Below are 18,000 nucleotides of genomic sequence, written 5' to 3'. Positions count from 1 at the left end.
AGGTTCAGTCCCTCGGTTGGGAAGATCCCCTGGAGAAGGGAATGACAACCCACTCCATTATTCTTGCCTGGAGAATTCTGTGGACAGAGGAGCCTGGCGGGCTACAGTCCATGGGGTTGCCAAGAGTCAGACACGGCAGCTACTATCACTTTCAACAGCACAACAGTCCATCTCGTGTAATGCTTTATAGACCTTGTGGTAATGTAGCTAGGGGGATCATAAAGCAGAAATGAAGATCTGCTCAGACCCTCTGCCCGTGTCCAGAGGCTCTGCAGTTGCTCTGCCCACTGTGAGTGCACTTACTCCATTGGAACCAACATACATTTGACTATGCATAAGTGGGTTCTAGAGGCTGATGCTCTGATGATAGAAAGGGAGCTTGATTCAAGGGACTTTCCTTAAGGGAGTTCATAAGATCTGAGTCAAATCATAATTTAAGTACTGTTCTGTTTCCTGACATTTAAATTCAAGTTGAAATCTGGCTAAATGGAGCATGAAGGAAAATCTTGGTGCGAAAACAGAAAGGACAGAGGTGTCCCTGAAAGACGTGTTTCCTGAAATGTGGAAGAAGGGGAAGAAGCACTGAGCGTGCAGCCGCAGTGCCTTTCAGTTCCTTCCTTCATGCCACACATTTTTATTATGCGCCTATTGTGTGCCAGACAGCTTTCCCGCAGTGAGCCAGCCAATTCTGCATTGATGTGAAACAATGAGAGGCAGACAATAAACAGTTGGAAATAAAATAGTGTGTGCGTGCTTGGGTGCTCATTCCCGTCCGGCTCTTTGCAACCCCATGGGTCTTCTGTCCATGGGGGGCTCTTTGCGTCCCCATGCCAGGCTCCTCTGCCCATGGGTTTATCCAGGCAAGAATCCTGGAGTGGGTTGCCGTTTCCTACTGCAGGGCATCTTCCCAACCAAGGGATCAAACCCGCATCTCCTGTGCCTCCTGCATTGCTGGTGGATTCTTTACCACTGAGCCATCTGGGAAGCCCCCCAATAGGGTAGGGGGCTAATAATAAGTAATACACAAATAAATATACAAGATAATTAAAGATTGTGATAATCATCATGAAGCAACAGGATGGTGAGGTGAGGGAGAACTGACAGAGGCCAGTTTATTATTATTATTTTAAGTTACTTTTTAAAAAGTAAGTTAATTTTATTTATTTATATTTGGCTGCGCTGGATCTCTGTTGCCGTGCTTTCTCCGGTTGTGGCGAGTTGGGGGCAACTCTTGGTCACGGCACATGAGCTTCTTACTGCAGTGGCCTCTCTTGTTTCAGAGCACAGACTCTGGAGCGTGTGGGCTCAGTAGTTGTGGCGCCTGGGTTTAGTTGCTCCATGATTGGTGTAATCTTCCTGGACCAGGAATCACACCTGCGTCCCCTGCACTGGCAGGCAGATTCTTTACCACTGGACCACCAGGGAAGTTATTCTTCTTCTTCTTATTAGGCTGTGTTGCACGACTTGCGGGGTCTTAGTTCCCCACCAAGGGATTGAACCTGGGCCCTCGGTAGTGAAAGTTCAGACTGAACCCTGGACCACCAGCGAATTCCCAGAAGCCACTTTAAGTAGGGGAGTCAGAGAAGACTTCTCTGAGGAGGTGGCATCTGAGCTAAGGAAACCAGGAGAATGGATGTCCTAGAAGCCAAGAAAGGCGGGTATTTCAAGGAAGGAATTGTGAATTGGTCAAACACTGAGCAGAGTGTATAAGGAGGATAGAAAGTGAAAGTGAAGTCGCTCAGTCGTGTCCGACTCTTTGCGACCCCATGGACTGTAGCCTAACAGGCTCCTCCCTCCATGGGATTCTCCAGGCAAGAGTAGTGGAGTGGGTTGCCATTTCCTTCTCCAGGGGATCTTCCCGACCCAGGGATCGAACCCTGGTCTCCTGCATTCCAGGCAGACACTTTAACCTCTGAGCCACCAGAAGTTCACTGGATTTAACAATTTTGTAACAGTGGTTCTAGCTGAGTTGGTGGAAGTAGGTGGAGGTTAAAAGTGAATTGGAGGTGAAGAAGCGTAGGTCATCTTCGAAAGACATCTGCCTATGGAAGGGCACGAAGTGAAGCAAGCCGAGCGGAGGGAACCTCAGTGCCTCAGATCTTCAATGGTCCAGAGCAGCACCGTCTCAGTTGCCAGATTCTCCTGGCAGGGCAGGTGGGTGGAGAGTAAAGGGGCTCCGTTGCCTTTCCTAGGTTTCATGGTTTTTTGCTTATTAGTTCATTATGTGATTGCGTGGTTCTCTGCTCCCTTCTAGTATCAGACAATTTTCCCTCCTGTCTGTCTCTCTGAAATTTTCTGTCCATTAGTATCTGGGTAGCCTGTTTCAGTGCTGCCACCTTGGAGCAAGTTTAGGAAAGGCTGTGAGGGCTATTCTCATTCTCTGTCACAAGGTGGCAGAAGAGCTCATTCTTTGCAAAAACAAAGCTTGTGCTAGGAGATCACCAACGCAATGGACACGAATCTGAGCAAACTCCGGGAGGTTGGGGAGGACAGAGGATTCTGGAGTGCTGCAGTCCACGAGGTCGCAAAGAGTCGGACATGGCTTATCGATTGAACAACAACAAGCTGGGACAAAGAGAAGAAGAGTTTTCTTTTCTTTGTTTGGCCATGCTGCGAAGCAAGTGGGATCTTAGTTCCCCGACCAGGGCCTGCACCCGTGCCACCTACAGTGGAGGCAAGGAGGCCTACAGGGAACTCCCCCTACAGTGGAGGTGAGGAGCCCTAACCGCTGGACCAGGGAACTCCCTAGTAGAGTTTTCTTTCATCGACTCGCAGACCCTTCCCAGAAGCCAGCCGGCAGGTTGGAGGTACAGAGAAGCCCGAGAGCTTCATTAATGAGTCAGAATATCCAGTAGTGGAAAAATGGACCCAGAACTAGATTTCTATACTACTAGATTTTTTTTTCCCCTTCTACGCAACATTTTGAGAGGTTTTCTAAATGTTTGCAGTATCTATAGAGGGGGGGCGATCTCTCTCCTGATCTCATTTCCCCACCACAAAACTTCCAAGTTTAGGAGGAAAACAGGCTGTAAGATAGTGAGGTTCATGGAGTGTGAAGATGAGAGATGCGACTCTGAAGACAGTAGGAAACTAGAGCTGATGGGGTGAGTCTGGATGGGTCTCTGGAGCATTTGACCAGAAGACAGGAGGTCACCTAGGTTCCGGATTAGGCTCTGTAATCGACTGAGTCACTTTGAGTAAGATACTTACCTTTTCTGACTTCTGTTTCAGTTTCTTGAATGAGATGGTTGGACAAGATGTTTTCAAAGGGCTGTTCCAGCTTGAAAATGATCTCAGTGCTACATTCTGCTACTCTATCTTTTAAGGGTGTGTATTTTTTATTTGTTTGGGTTTATGTTTAATTCTTTTATTGTGGAATATAGCATGCCTATAGAAGAGTATATAAAACATAAGCATATTTTTAAAAGTATTTATTATTTATTTATTTGACTAATAGGTCTTATTTGCTGCTCTTGGGGCCTTCAGTTGTGGAATGTGGGATCTAGTTCCCTGACCAGGGATTGAACCTGGGACCCCTGCTTTGGGCATGCAGAGTCTTAGCCACTGGACTACCAGAGAAATCCCAACACAAGCATATTTTTAGTAATAATATGAACGTATGTAGCCATCATCCGGAGTAAGAAATTGAACATTGCCTGTGGCTTCCCTGGTGGCTCAGACAGTAAAGAATCTGCCTGCAATGCAGGAGACCTAGGTTCATTCCCTGGGTTAGGAAGATCCCCTGGAGAAGAGAATGGCAACCCACTCCAATTTCTTGCCTGGAGAATTCTGTGGACAGAGGAGCCTGGCGGATTACAGTGCACGGGGCTGCAAAGGAATCGGACAAGACTGAGTGACTTTCACTTTCACAGTAGCTGAGAAGCTCTTCATATGTCTATCCCTCTGGTCACACTCCTTTCCCTTCTCCCAATCAGTTCCCCAGACTTTTTTCAAAAATAGTGAACTATCTATATATGTATCACTAAAATTACTTTTTAGTGCTCTTGTACTTTTTACCTGCTTTTATACTTATATACTTTTTACCTGCTGTTGTGCTTATGTAAATGGAAAGATCGCACCCTATGTAACTTAAAGTAAACTTTTTATTACATATAACACAAAGTGGATCCGCTTCTCTTTGTGTTGTCTCCCAGTCACTACCCACCATCAGGAGTAACCACGATTCAGATTTTTACCATCACAAATGAATTTTGCCCATTTTTGAAGAAACACACTCTTTTGTGTCTGGCTCTTTTTTTGCTCAGTATTATGTGTGTGAAGTTCTTCCATATTTTTTCTTGTAGCAGTAGTTTTTTCATTCTCGTTGCTTTATAATCTTTTACTGTATGAAGGTATCATGAGTTATTTTAAAAATTTTTATTGGAGTATATAGTTGCTTTGCAATGTTGTATTAGTTTCTGCTGTGTAGCAAAGTGAACCAGCCAAATGCATACACATATCACCTCTTCTCTGGATTACACCATAGCTTATGTATCCATTCTACTGCTGAGAGATGTTGGGTTGTTTCCAGTTTGGGACCAGAAGAGAAAATGTTCCTGGGACACATTTGAAAGTTTCTCCAGAGTATAAATCCATAACTGGAAGCTGGGTTATAGCACATGCAGGATATGGTCAGCTTCACTAATTAATGCCAAACTGTTTTCTAAGAGGTTGACACTCCCATTGACAGTATATGGAAGTTCCTTTTGCTACAGGGGCCAAATTGCCTTTTTAGTGTGGTGCAACCACGGGGCTGAGCAGGGCCTGGCGAACGTTCACATTGCCAGCCTTTCAGTTTGTTCTCGGAAGCTCAGGCCAGAGCCACTCTCCTGTTTGCTTGCTCCCTCCAAGTGTGGGTAGAAGGTTCAGATGTAAGCCCAGATCTCTGATCACATGCTCCTTTCCTCTGGGAATATTGGCCCTGGGCTGGGGTCGGGTAGTGAACTTAATACCATAATCATTCCTGAATCCAATCGAGCATCCACAGGATATTTTGTTCTTGTACTGAACATTAGTGGGACGTGGAGAGGGGAATGGAGAGAAAGGGGGAAGTAATAGTTTTAGCCTGCCTCGAAGTTTTGTGTTAGAAACTTTACGTTTTGGCTATAACATTTAATCCAAAACACAACCTTACAAGGTAGGTGTTCTATCTCAGTTTTATAGACAAGGAAACTGAGGCCCAGAAAGGGGGTCATTTGCTCTAGGTCACGGAGCTAATTAAGTGATGGAGTCAGGATGTAAAGCCTGGTTTACCTGATTAAAGAGCTCAGCTCTTTACAGTGCAGAACACAGGGAAGGCAGCGTCCCTCCTTCTCTGTTGGCTAAGATCACCAATACTAAGAACCAGTACTTCTCAGGACTGCTTGCCTATATTCATCCCCAGAACTATACTAGTCAATCGATATGGCCATCTCATTCATTTATTTATTTATTTATTTATTTTTAAATTTTTATTTTTACTTTATTTTACTTTACAATACTGTATTGGTTTTGCCATACATTGACATGACTCCACCACGGGTGTACATGCGTTCCCAAACATGAACCCCCTCCCACCTCCCTCCCCATAACATCTCTCTGGGTCATCACCGTGCACCAGCCCCAAGCATGCTGTATCCTGCGTCGGACATAGACTGGTGATTCGATTCTTACATGATAGTATACATGTTACAATGCCATTCTCCCAAATCATCCCACCCTCTCCCTCTCCCACAGAGTCCAAAAGTCCATTATACACATCTGTGTCTTTTATCCTGTCTTGCATACAGGGTCGTCATTGCCATCTTTCTAAATTCCATATATATGTGTTAGTATACTGTATTGGTGTTTTTCTTTCTGGCTTACTTCACTCTGTATAATCGGCTCCAGTTTCATCCATCTCATCAGAACTGATTCAAATGTATTCTTTTTAACGGCTGAGTAATACTCCATTGTGTATATGTACCACCACTTTCTTATCCATTCATCTGCTGATGGACATCTAGGTTGTTTCCATGTCCTGGCTATTATAAACAGTGCTGTGATGAACATTGGTGTACATGTGTCTCTTTCAATTCTGGTTTCCTCGGTGTGTATGCCCAGAAGTGGGATTGCTGGGTCATAAGGTAGTTCTATTTGCAATTTTTTAAGGAATCTCCACACTGTTCTCCAAAGTGGCTGTACTAGTTTGCATTCCCACCAACAGTGTAGGAGGGTTCCCTTTTCTCCACACCCTCTCCAGCATTTATTGCTTGCAGATTTTTGGATCGCAGACATTCTGACTGGTGTGAAGTGGTACCTCATTGTGGTTTTGATTTGCATTTCTCTAATAATGAGTGATGTTGAGCATCTTTTCATGTGTTTGTTAGCCATCTGTATGTCTTCTTTGGAGAAATGTCTATTTAGTTCTTTGGCCCATTTTTTGATTGGGTCGTTTATTTTTCTGGAATTGAGCTGCATAAGTTGCTTGTATATTTTTGAGATTAGATGTTTGTCAGTTGCTTCATTTGCTATTATTTTCTTCCATTCATAAGGCTGTCTTTTCACCTTGCTTATATTTTCCTTTGTTGTGCAGAAGCTTTTAATTTTAATTAGGTCCCATTTGTTTATTTGTGCTTTTATTTCCAGTATTCTGGGAGGTGGATCATAGAAGATCCTGCTGTGATTTATGTCGGAGAGAGTTTTGCCTATATTCTCCTCTAGGAGTCATTCATTGATTTAAATTACATTTTATTTTCACTCATTTTTGCTTTCCACTTCTTTCTTTTCATTTTCATTAGGAAATTTGGACACATCAGTGAAGCAGGTCCACTGATAAACAAGACTTGTGGGGATTGCTTTCTACCTGCTCATCTAGTATGTTAACTAGAGGTGAGATTTAAAAAGACAGGGACACTGAAATCTTCTAGTCCAAGTTATCAGAGAGGGAAACTTTAAGACTGAAGGGATGGGACTTCCCTGGTGACTCAGTGGTAAAGAATCCACCTGCCAATGCAGGAGACGTGGGTTTGATCCCTGGCTGGGGAGGATCCCACATGTGGCAGAGCAACTAACCCATACACCACAACCACTGAAGCCCGAACGCCCTAGAGCCCATGCTCCTCAACAAGAGAAGCCAGAGCAACAGGAAGGGTGCACACCGCAGCTAGAGAAAAGCAACAAAGACACAGCACACCCAAAAATAAAATAAATAAAAATTTAAAAATTATTTTAAAGACTGAAGGGATGAAGAATGAAAGGAAGTTGAGTGATGGTTCAGTTTTCCTTGAAAGTAAAGGCTCTTTAAAAATTATTAGTGTTGTGCTTTATTATTTATTGTGTTTCATACATAATAGTAGGGGCTTCCCAGGTGGTGCTAGCGGTTAAGAACCCACACACCAATGCAGGAGACCTAAAAGATGCACGTTCAATCCCTGGGTCAGGAAGATCCCTTGGAGGAGGGAATGGCAACCCTCTCCAACATTCTTGCCTGGAGAATCCCATGGACAGAGGAGCCTGGCAGGTTACAGTCCATGGGGACACACAGAATTGGACATGACTGAGGCAACTTAGTAAACTAATGCTCAAAGTTCTCCAAGCCAGGCTTCAGCAATACGTGAACTGTGAACTTCCAGATGTTCAAGCTGGTTTTAGAAAAGGCAGAGGAACCAGAGATCAAATTGCCAACATCCACTGGATCATCGAAAAAGCAAGAGAGTTCCAGAAAAACATCTATTTCTGCTTTATTGACTATGCCAAAACCTTGACTGTGTGGATCACAATAAACTGTGGAGAATTCTTTAAGAGATGGGAATACCAGACCACTTGACCTGCCTCTTGAGAAACCTATATGCAGGTCAAGAAGCAACAGTTAGAACTGGATATGGAACAACAGACTGGTTCCAAATAGGAAAAAGAGTACGTCAAGGCTGTATATTGTCACCCTGCTTATTTAACCTATGTAGAGTACATCATGTGGGATGCTGGGCTGGAAGAAGCACAAGCTGGAATCAAGATTGCCGGGAGAAATATCAATAACCTCAGATATGCAGATGACACCACCCTTATGGCAGAAAATGAAGAGGAACTAAAGAGCCTCTTGATGAAAGTGAACTAGGAGAGTGAAAAATTTGGCGTAAAGCTTAATATTCAGAAAACTAGGATCACGGCATCTGGTCTCATCACTTCATGGCAAATAGATGGGGAAACAGTAGAAACAGTGTTAGACTTTTTTTTTTTTTGGGCTCCAAAATCACTGCAGATGGTGATTACAGCCATGAAATTAAAAGATGCTTACTTCTTGGAAGGAAAGTTATGACCAACCTAAATAGCATATTGAAAAGCAGAGACATTACTTTGCCAACAAAGGTCCGTCTAGTCAAGGCTATGGTTTTTCCTGTGGTCATGTATGGATGTGAGAGTTGGACTGTGAAGAAAGCTGAGTGCTGAAGAATTGATGCTTTTGAATGGTGGTGTTGGAGAAGACTCTTGAGAGTCCCTTGGACTGCAAGGAGATCCAACCAGTCCATCCTAAAGGAGACCAGTCCTGGGTGTTCATTGGAAGGATTGATGCTGAGGCTGAAACTCCAATACTTTGGCCACCTCATGTGAAGAGTTGACTCATTGGAAAAGACCCTGATTCTGGGAGGGATTAGGGGAAGGAGGAGAAGGGGACGACAGAGGATGAGATGGCTGGATAGCATCACCGACTCGATGCTCATGAGTTTGGGTGAACTCCGGGAGTTGGTGATGGACAGGGAGGCCTGGCGTGCTGTGATTCATGGGGTTGCAGAGAGTCAGACACGACTGAGCGACTGAACTGAACTGAACTGAGGCAACTTAGTATGCACGGATATATAATAGTAGTGGTGGGAAGTGAGGGTATTTATTTGGGATAGACAGGTGAGGTCTAAACATGTAGCAGGAGAAAGCTAAGTCAGACTCAAGAGAGATGGAGATGCTGGAGAAGCTGAAGAGACAGTAAGGCAGGAACAGGGAGCAAGCTCTCCGGGAATGCTGTCCTGGGGTTGCAGGAGAGTGAGGCTGGAGATGAGAAGGTCTAAAGCTGATCACTGTGAAATGTGAGAATCCCAAGAACAGGCAAGACGTAAACAGGTTAGCCTCCCTGCCTTCAGATGAAGGTCCACTTAAAATTTCTCTAGGTATTTAGTAATGAAGTGTATAGGACTTAGAAAGGGCTTAAAAAAAGTGATACTGGGGACTTCCCTGGTGGTCCAGTGGTTCAGAATCTGCCTTCCAATGCAGGCGACACAGGTTTGAATGATTCCTGGTCAGGGAACTAGGATTCCACATGCTCCGGGGCTACTAAGCCCTTGTGCCGCAACTAGAGAAAGCCCATGCACTGCAAGGAAGACCCAGCAGAGCCAAAAGAAAAGATACTGGAACTGTCATGCAAGAGGCAGCCAAGTTTTGGTGACTGCCAATTATAGATAGGACAGCTAGGCCTTGGCAGTGTCTGCGATTGGATAATAAGGAGGGAGGAGAAGCTGAAATGCCTTGTGAAAACTCAAGTGTCCATGTGAAAACATCGTGCAGAGCCTCTGTGGCGAACGTTGTCTTTCTCGTTGTGTAATCTTGCCTTTCATCATCAGGACCAGACTTATAAAGCGGCCTTCCTGCAGACAGTTTCTGACCTTTTGGTGTGAAGCTCCCTCAGACTCTTAACCCTGGACAAACCTGCACGGCTGAGCAGAGTCGAAGAACACAGTGTTCTGATCAAGTCTTCTTGTCTTCTTTTTTCTCTTATCTTATGACTAGAGCCTCCGTTCTGGTCGAGGCAGTGACTTTCTTGAAGTCTGTCCATCTGTGAAGTATCCTTCTGGAGGTTTTTGCCTCCCAGACGCGACCTGAAGACGGACAAGCAGACATTGGAAGCAGAGAGGTCTCTGAGGTACAGAGCCAGCCTTTATTTTCAGTCAGTGAAGCCCATACGAATATCTCTACTTAGCTATTGAGGGTAGTACCAAAGTGTAAGAAGTGCTCTCTGCTTTTAAGACAATTAAAATTCAGCTGGAGGGCTGAAACCAACATATCCACAAAAAAATTTTAGCCCAGTGAATGCTGAACCATGTGGTGGTGACCAGATTGCTAGTAGAATTCAAAGGAAGGATAATCAGTAGGAGCTGGAGAAATAGAAGAGATCTTCTTTGAGAAAATGGGACTCCCACAGACTATAGAAAAATTCAGAAAATTAGGAAAGAGGCAGGACAAGTTTGCCAGCATAAGCAAAAGTAAAGATAAGCACGGCAAGAGCTGGAAGCCAGATTAGTGTAAGTGTTCTGTATTGGGGGCCAGTGGGAAATAACATCGTATTATATCCCCTGTATTGTGCTGTTGTTTAGTTGCTAAGTCGTGTCCGACTCTTATGCGACGCCATGGACTGCATGCAGCCTGCCAGGCTCCTCTGTCCATGGGATTTCCCAGGCAAGAATGCTGTCCTAAAGGTCTCTCACTGACTCTGCCATTTAAGGAATTTGGAACCGTGGCCAGACAGCCACCAGGAGAGGGTGCTCTTTGAGGGTCCATTTACTTTAAAAAAAAATTATAAATATTTTCTGTTTATTTATTTTTATTTTTGGCTGTGCTGGGTCTTGGTTGCTGCTTGTGGGCTTTCTCTAGTTGCAGTGAGTGGGAAGCTACCCCTCGTTGCAGTGCATGGGCTTCTCATTGCGGTGGGGCTTGTGGGCTCAGTAGTTGTGGTGCATGGGTTTAGTTGCTCTGCAGCACGTGGGATCTTCCCGGACCAAGGACTGAAGCTGCATCGCCTGCATTGGCAGGCAGATTCTTAACCGGTGGACCACCAGGGAAGTCCTATGGGTCCATTTTCTATTCAGGCACATTCTTTCCTACCTTGGTTCAACTTTGGCCTGACCTGCCAGACTTTTCTGTCTAGTTTGTGCAGGCGTAGGACATGTTGTTCTTCATTGGAGACACTGACAGCAAAGAGGGAAAAATAATGATAAATCCGAAACTATTGTTCTTTAACTCCAGGGTGAATAATTACTGCTTAAAAAAAGAGTCTGAAGTGGGGCTGGTAATCTGTATTTTTAACAAGCACCGACTGACTCTGTTTCAGGTGGTCAGTGGAACATATTTTGAGAAACACTACTGCAAACTGAAGTTGACAATGAAGTGCCAAAATGCCGTGGACAGTCACACATACTGCTTATGTATTTCTGGACTTAGTTTTGAGAATTTATCCTCTTTTATGTACAGCTCTTCTAAAACTTACATGGTTATCAATTAAAGAGCAAGATCTAGACACTCTGTTTTGGTGTTTAGTTTTGTCTTCCCAACTAGATTGGGATATCTTAAAAATAGCTATGCCCTCAGGCTTTTCTTATTTGCCCCAGAGTAGGGTGACAGACCATCTTTAGGGTTGGAATGCTCAGGGGAAAATCCCTGATACCTTAATCTAACCTTCTTTAAAAACCTGGAAGCCATTTGGTATTTGGAAACTTGCATTAGTTTTTTTAGGGCTGCCATGGTAGAGTATCACAGACTGGGTGACTTAAACGATAGAAGTTTATTTCTTCACAGTTCTAGAGGCTATAAGTCTAAGATTAAAATGTCAGCAGAGTTGGTTTCTTCTTAGGCTTCTTTCTTTGGCTTGTAGTTGACCATCTTCTCCAGCAAAACAGCCACATCTGGTAAAGGCTTCATCAATTGTGATTCACAAATGGTCTTCCCTCATTGTGTGTCTGTGTCCTAATCTCTTCCTATAAGGCCCCCAGTCATTTGGAATTAGGGCCCACTTAATGACTTCAGTTTCCTCTTTAAAGAGCCAATCTCCAACTAATATTCTGAGGTGCTTGAGGGTTGAGACTTTGACATATAAATTTAGATCACAGTTCAGTCTGTTACAGCCATTATGGTACCTAGAAATGTGCCACTTTATCCCTTCTCTCACACCTTAGTCTTGTAGAGTAAGCTCTCCACCCTTTAACTCTCCTCCACCACTTCTTACAGACACAAGCTTGTGTGGCAAGTACCCATGGAACAGCGCTAAAGAGCCTATAGTGGAGATGGGCAGGTTGTGGCATGCATCAAACAAAACAACACTTCGGAGTTGAAATCCAGGTGAACTGTCTCAAAGACACAGCTCTCTGCCCACTCTTGGTCCAACTGTCACTTGATGATGATAATTAGACTACTATATCCTATGTAAATAGTCTTGGTGTATCTTAACTCATCCTTCATTTTCTTTTATGGTAGCTCATTCATTAGGTCTCTCCTTGGCTAGTACTTTATAGAGCTCAGTTACTTCAAATGTTCAATGAGGTCAAAAGCAAGACATGTAAGGGCTTGCTGAAGCTCAGTTACTTCAAATGTTCAATGAGGTCAAAAGCAAGACATGTAAGGGCTTGCTGAAGGTTCACATAAGGACAGTTTCTGAGCACGACCCCCTGGTTCTGCAGTATTCCTAAGGCTGATAAACAGCAACATCACTAAGAAAGAAATCTATTATAAGTAGTAGGAACTAGGAAAAGTGAATGAAAAATAAGACAAATAACCTCAAGATTTTTAGTTCTTTGTAAAGTCGCTTCCTTCATGGCAGCTTCATAGGGAAGAGATAAAGTTTCCTCTTTCTATGCTTTTTTTTTTTTTTCAGTCAATCAAGTCAAACATCTTGTTAAACAGTGAGGCCTTGCTCAGTTATCTTTATATTCTGATTCTCCTCTCTGTTCAGCTGACAGGTGCATCTAATGACAGTTATTGTGAAACTTGGGTGACTGCTCTATATAAAGTTCACATTTTCCTTCTGAATGTGTTTTCAGTCTCTATTCTATTCAAGTAGGTTGGTAAACTCTTGGAGAAGTCACCACCTAAAGGTATGATGAGGGCTTCTAGAATACTCTTCCCTGTTGACCAACCTTCCTATCTTCCTGCTTCGGCTTCCCTCCAAGAACTTCTGACCTCAGGTTGTGTATTTCTATCCTGTTCACTCTTTGCTCCCTAGCTCAGGACTTCTTCCCATCAAACTGTCATCCTCTGTACCACTTAGTACAAGCTTGTTAGCACAAGCTTGTTAGAAGTTCAGAAAAGTACCCTGGGCAGGATTGGAAAGAGTTAAACTCACTCTTCTGAAATGCAATTTTCTCTAATTTTCTTTCTCTTCTGCTCTGTAGTTTTATTATATGTTTGGATTCTTTCCAGATACTATTAATTTTCAACACAGAATCACCATGAATGTCTTGCTGTAAAATAACTGGCAAAACTAGAGAAATCGGCTGCCTTCTTCTCAAAGACCTGGTGTAACCACCGTGGAGATGGGGAGGCACGCTCCTTTCCAAGAAGCCGGGAGTTGGGTGCCGTCCAGGCTCGGGGCAGGCGCAGGAGCCTGTCCTTTGGCACTCTGCCCTTCTTACTGAGCTTTCTTCACCGAGGCTTCCCCTCAAGTGCTTCAGGATTCAGCACCTCAGAATCCTTTGGGGTGGGCCACCCAGCGAGGCCGGTTGTCTCAGAACAGGGCTTGGTTTGCCAGCACGGAACTTGGAAACCAGCCTGTGTGATCCTGGGCAGTTCATGAATGCGATACCCTCCGCGTCGGGGCACGGGGATTGAACAGGGTAGGGTCCTCAGGCGGCCTGCGCACCGCCCGCCTCGCTGAGCCCTGCTCGATCCAGCGCTCCCTTCCCGCGCCGCGAGCCGGATGGCCCCTCGCGCCATTCCCCATTCCCAGCTTCGCTGGGAGGAGGAGCCGGCCGGGCCGCCGGCTCGGCACCGCCCCCGGAGAAAGGGCCGGAGGCCACCCGGGACCCGCCCGCCCTCTAGCCGCTGGGCCCCGAATGGCAGAGCGGTGCTCGGACCATCCGTATCGCCTCACGTCGCCCCGCCCCGCGCCGTCCTCCCATTGGCTGTCGCCGGGCCCTCGAGGCCCGCGCCTCTCTGCGTGGCCAGCCAGACCGCGCCGCCGCGGGGAGCGGGGTCGGAGGTGAACGGCCTCGAATAACCCCGGACGTAGTCACCTCATGGGGCTCGCCGGCTGAGGTGGGAGCGGGGGCGGGGCGGGGCGGGGCCGGAGTCCTGAAACCCCGCCCCTCCCCGTGTGCCGGGCCGGCCTGGTGCTGCGCGCCTGTCAGCCATCGCCGGAGCTACCGGCGTCTCCTCCCGCCCAGCGCCGCCTCCACGCAGGGGTCCGGGACCGCCGGGCCGCGGGACGCTGCCGCCGCCGCCTTGAGGTGAGGAGGGGAAGGCCGCCCCGCAGCCTGCGATTCGGGACCGGGAGAGGCCGGGGCCCGGGGAGGGGCGGCGGCTGCAAAGGGCCGCCTCCCATCTTCCGCCGCACGCGGCCCGGGCTCCATCCCGCCCGGACCCGGTGCTTGGCAGCCCGGCTCTCCCCGCAGTTCTCCTGGGGCTTCTCGTTTACCTCTGGGGGAGACGTGGAGGCACCTGGGCTGGGGGTCTCCAGGCGTCGAAGCTCAGACCCCGGAACTGGGAGGCGTACAGCCCAGGGCCTCTAGGCAGGGGCTGGTGTGTCTGCCTGGAGCGGGTCCCTCCGTCCTCCCGCGCCAGCCCCGGCGTGGTCTGATCCCTTCCAGACCCCAGTCTCCAGTGCGACCCTTCGCTGCGGAGAGGGAGGAGATCCACGTGGGAGGAGGGTGTTGAGGGCTGGGGTCCAGTTGCCCCGAAAGTCTGCTTCTCTCTTGCAGAGAGAGAGAGGTTGTGGGGTGCAGAGACCCCGGACTGCTTTCTGCTTTCCCTGTCTTTGTATCGTGGTGGGAGCCAGGGGCCGGGCGAGGTGTCCCTTGCCAGTTTCTGCCCCCAGAGTTTTATTAAGTATTTTCTCTAAGGGACGTAGTAAAAGGTACGCCTGCTCTTACTCTCTCCCTCACGTTTATGGTACTGTTCACGGGAAGCTGTCGGAGGTAGGACGTGGCCAGGTTGTGTGAGGCTAATGAATTTCAGAGGAAAACGTGCCGGAAGATCCTGCTTGGGTCAGACCCAACCGTATTTCTGGCATTGGACGCGGGAAAGTTGACGCTGGTGGACACTAGGAATCAGCTCTAAATACTGGGGACTCCAAGTAGGCTTTGTGGGTTTTACAGAAGCAAATAAGAATAAGCTAACAACTGTACAGGTTTCGGAAATACTTTAATTTCAGGTGTTTTTGTTTTGGGGTTTAAGACTGAAATCTCTAAATTTCTTATTCCGTTTCTCTTTAAGCAGGGTTTCAGTGATTTCCCAGTGTGCGGAATAAACCTGATAATGTGGTCATCAGTCTCAGAAGTTGGTCCTCCTCGACTCCTCCTTTTCTTTCATTTTTTACCCCCTTGTCCACAGTGCAGATTGAGAAGCGTGGTTACTTTGGTTTTATGGTTTCTTCTTCTTGGGGGGGCACCGATAGGAATTCTCTTCTTGGTGGGGATGTCTTGCATGTCTGTGAGGAGAAGGCTTTCCGTGTGCCTATTTATTTGATAGGCACTTTTGCCTGGGAAATCCCATGGACAGAGGTGCTAGCCGGCTACAACCCATGGGGCCACAAAGAGTCAGAGCCACTTAGCCACTAAACCGTTAAGAAAAGCACTGTGGTTTAATAGGGGAAGACAGCAGCTTGCAGTGTCCAGAGAGATGCCCGCTTGCTGCAAAGTAGCAACTTACTTCTCTTGCCTCAGTTTCCTCATTTTTAATAACAGGAGGAACTGTTGTGAATTTCAGGATAATTAGCAAACATTGTAAAATGGCATAAAAAAGATGTCAAAGTATTAGTTTATGAAGTCACCTGAGTTTATTTGTGTGGCACAAGTTTTGTTTGGAATTAACCAGTGCAGAGCAGAAATACATCTCCCCTAAGATGTCATGGTTTTTAAAGTGGGAGGAAAAGTTAAGAAATGGTGACATTTGGTTTAGTTATCTTAATAGTTCAGAAGACAAGATTATGTCAATGAACTAGTATTGTGAAAGCCAGCCTTAGAACTCTCATCCCATCCTTGCCTTTTCAAAGTGCCATGGACACATTCAGGTATAGATCACTATGTAAAATTTCATTTCCTTTTCAGTCAATGACTAGAAAGGTTTTTGTCTGTCACATACTGGCTAACAGGTCTGGGGCTAGTGTTTTCCTTTCTTAAAAACAAAATTTTTTTTTTGGATAGCTAATATCCTAAAAGTATTGGTTAAAGAAAGAAGTAAGTTAAAATAAAAATTATTGGAATCACATGTTGGAATTTAATATTTTTAACTGGAGGAGTCTTTTTACAATTCAGAAAAAGATTTTTATATCATTATCTAAAATTGTTCTTAAAGATTAATAATAATAGCAGATATGCACCAAGTGTCTTTCCAAGCCCTTAAAACAGTAAGGTTATGAAGAAGTAAATGAACACCGAAGACTCATTGGCCAAAAAAAGTTTCTTTTAACTATTGAGGCAAGTAACATTTTTAAAGGAAATTTTTATTGATCTTCCACTGTAACAGATTGTTGCTTATCTAGTTTTTTGTTTCACTAATTTTTAAAGTTCAGTGAGTATCCACTACTTGGCTCTAATGGGTTATGTGAGATGATATTTACATAGAGGAAACTATGACAAATAGCGGTCAGAGAATAAATCTCATTAATAGGGCATAGGTTTTTATGAGTTCAAAAGTCAATCTTACTATGTATGCTCTCATGATACACAGTTCTCTTACCAATTTGTTATTTATTCAAGCCATCATAAAGCCATTTAGTCTCTAGTCTCAGGATGTTGAAGGAAGCAAGTGAAAAGAAACTTCAGCAGCAAGGGATGTTAGCACCTTACCAAAAGGTTGGTGGTCCCAGTTGGTTTGGCCTTTGGCGGATGTTATTTGGGACTTAGGTTTATTCCATCCTCTCAGGTTGCTGCACTCACCTTCCTTCGTATAAGGAACCACAGGAGTGTTTACCATTACATGGCATCAGAAACTGAAGTTGCGTGGAAGTAGTAGTTACAAAGTAGTCATCCCAGATAGAGTACATTTGGATAATGATTTTCGTTTTTGGAAATGATAACATGAAGTTTGAAAATTCTGAATGAATTTGTGGAGTTAAGTTTGAAAAGCAGACTCAGTTTTGGACAAATATTTTCAGGAAGTGTAAGGTTTTGTTTATGAATATTTGACTATCTCCTGTGATAGAATGGGCCTCCCATGTGGTGCTAGTGGTAAAGAACCCACCTGCCAATGCAGAAGACATAAGAGACTTGAGCTGGATCCCTGGGTCAGGAAGATCCCCTGGAGGAGGGCATGCCAACCCACTCCAGTGTTTTTGCCTGGAGAATCCCATGGACAGAAGAGCCTGGTGGGCTACAGTCCATGGGGTCACCAAGAGTCTGGCACGACGGTAGCGACTTAGCACACACGTATGATAGAAATAAGAGAGTACTCTAATGGAGTTCCTAAAAATCATCCTTTGTTTTTGTAGACCACTCAAACCTGTTCTTAAGCCATAAGTTGGCACATGTATATGTGTATGTATTTACACACATGCCAAGTTGGGGGGATAGTAGGTTGATAGGAGCTTGATTAGTTTTTAAGTTTACCAGAAGAGATATCAGCAAATTGGCACCAAGAGGATAGATAGCTGGGTTGTGTTTTGTGCTTTAGCATTTAGTGGTATTCCTGAGCCTGGCAAGGCAAACTGTTGAATTTTCCTTTGATTCCATCTTATAAAAATCTGAGAACTGAATGGAACTTTTAGTATTAGAATATATCTTAGGAATTTTCTAGTTCAACTTTATAGTTAATATGAAAATATTTTATCTAATACTCTTGTTGGAAACTTCCAGCTCTAGGCAGTTCATCGTCTGACTGGTACATCATTAAGCAACTAATTTTTGAGAGTTGTTCATTATTTTCAACCTAAAACTGTCTCCCTAAAACCTATAAAATGTTGTATCTCCAGGAGGATTAGGACTTTTGGCTTTAACGTGTAAATTTCACCAGCTCCACATTTCTGCCAGATAATGTAAAATACAATGCCTAACATACCCAGAACACTTGCGGGCAGGCCAAAAAAAAAAAATCAAACAACAGTTCTTCAGGGAAGAAATTGTCCTTATCCTC

At 45.1% G+C, this 18,000-nt stretch overlaps 1 protein-coding gene and 1 long non-coding RNA gene across 7 annotated transcripts in view; both read left to right on the top strand.

The window, feature by feature from the left end:
* ACACA (acetyl-CoA carboxylase alpha) overlaps positions 1–18,000 on the top strand; it is a 288,377-nt gene that overhangs the window by 34,600 nt on the left and 235,777 nt on the right. For 2 of the 5 annotated variants that reach the window (XM_042255221.1, XM_027973950.2), the window contains exon 1: positions 14,025–14,159. The exons of 1 other annotated variant lie outside the window; for it this stretch is intronic. The gene's annotated coding sequence lies outside the window, so the exon portion shown is untranslated. 5 annotated transcript variants of the gene reach the window in all.
* Positions 1,107–4,122, top strand: LOC105616296 (uncharacterized). Of its 2 annotated transcripts, none has more exons than XR_006061082.2 (3): positions 1,107–2,154; positions 3,232–3,327; positions 3,458–4,122. It is a non-coding gene; the product is annotated as an uncharacterized LOC105616296 (long non-coding RNA). The 2 variants fall into 2 exon arrangements; XR_006061081.2 differs by lacking the exon at positions 1,107–2,154 and adding an exon at positions 2,171–2,711.

This window comes from Ovis aries, chromosome 11, assembly GCF_016772045.2.
Source record: "Ovis aries strain OAR_USU_Benz2616 breed Rambouillet chromosome 11, ARS-UI_Ramb_v3.0, whole genome shotgun sequence".
NCBI lineage: Eukaryota > Metazoa > Chordata > Mammalia > Artiodactyla > Bovidae > Ovis > Ovis aries.
Note: the sequence above shows the minus strand (reverse complement) of the source record. Positions and strands in the feature narration are given on the sequence as shown.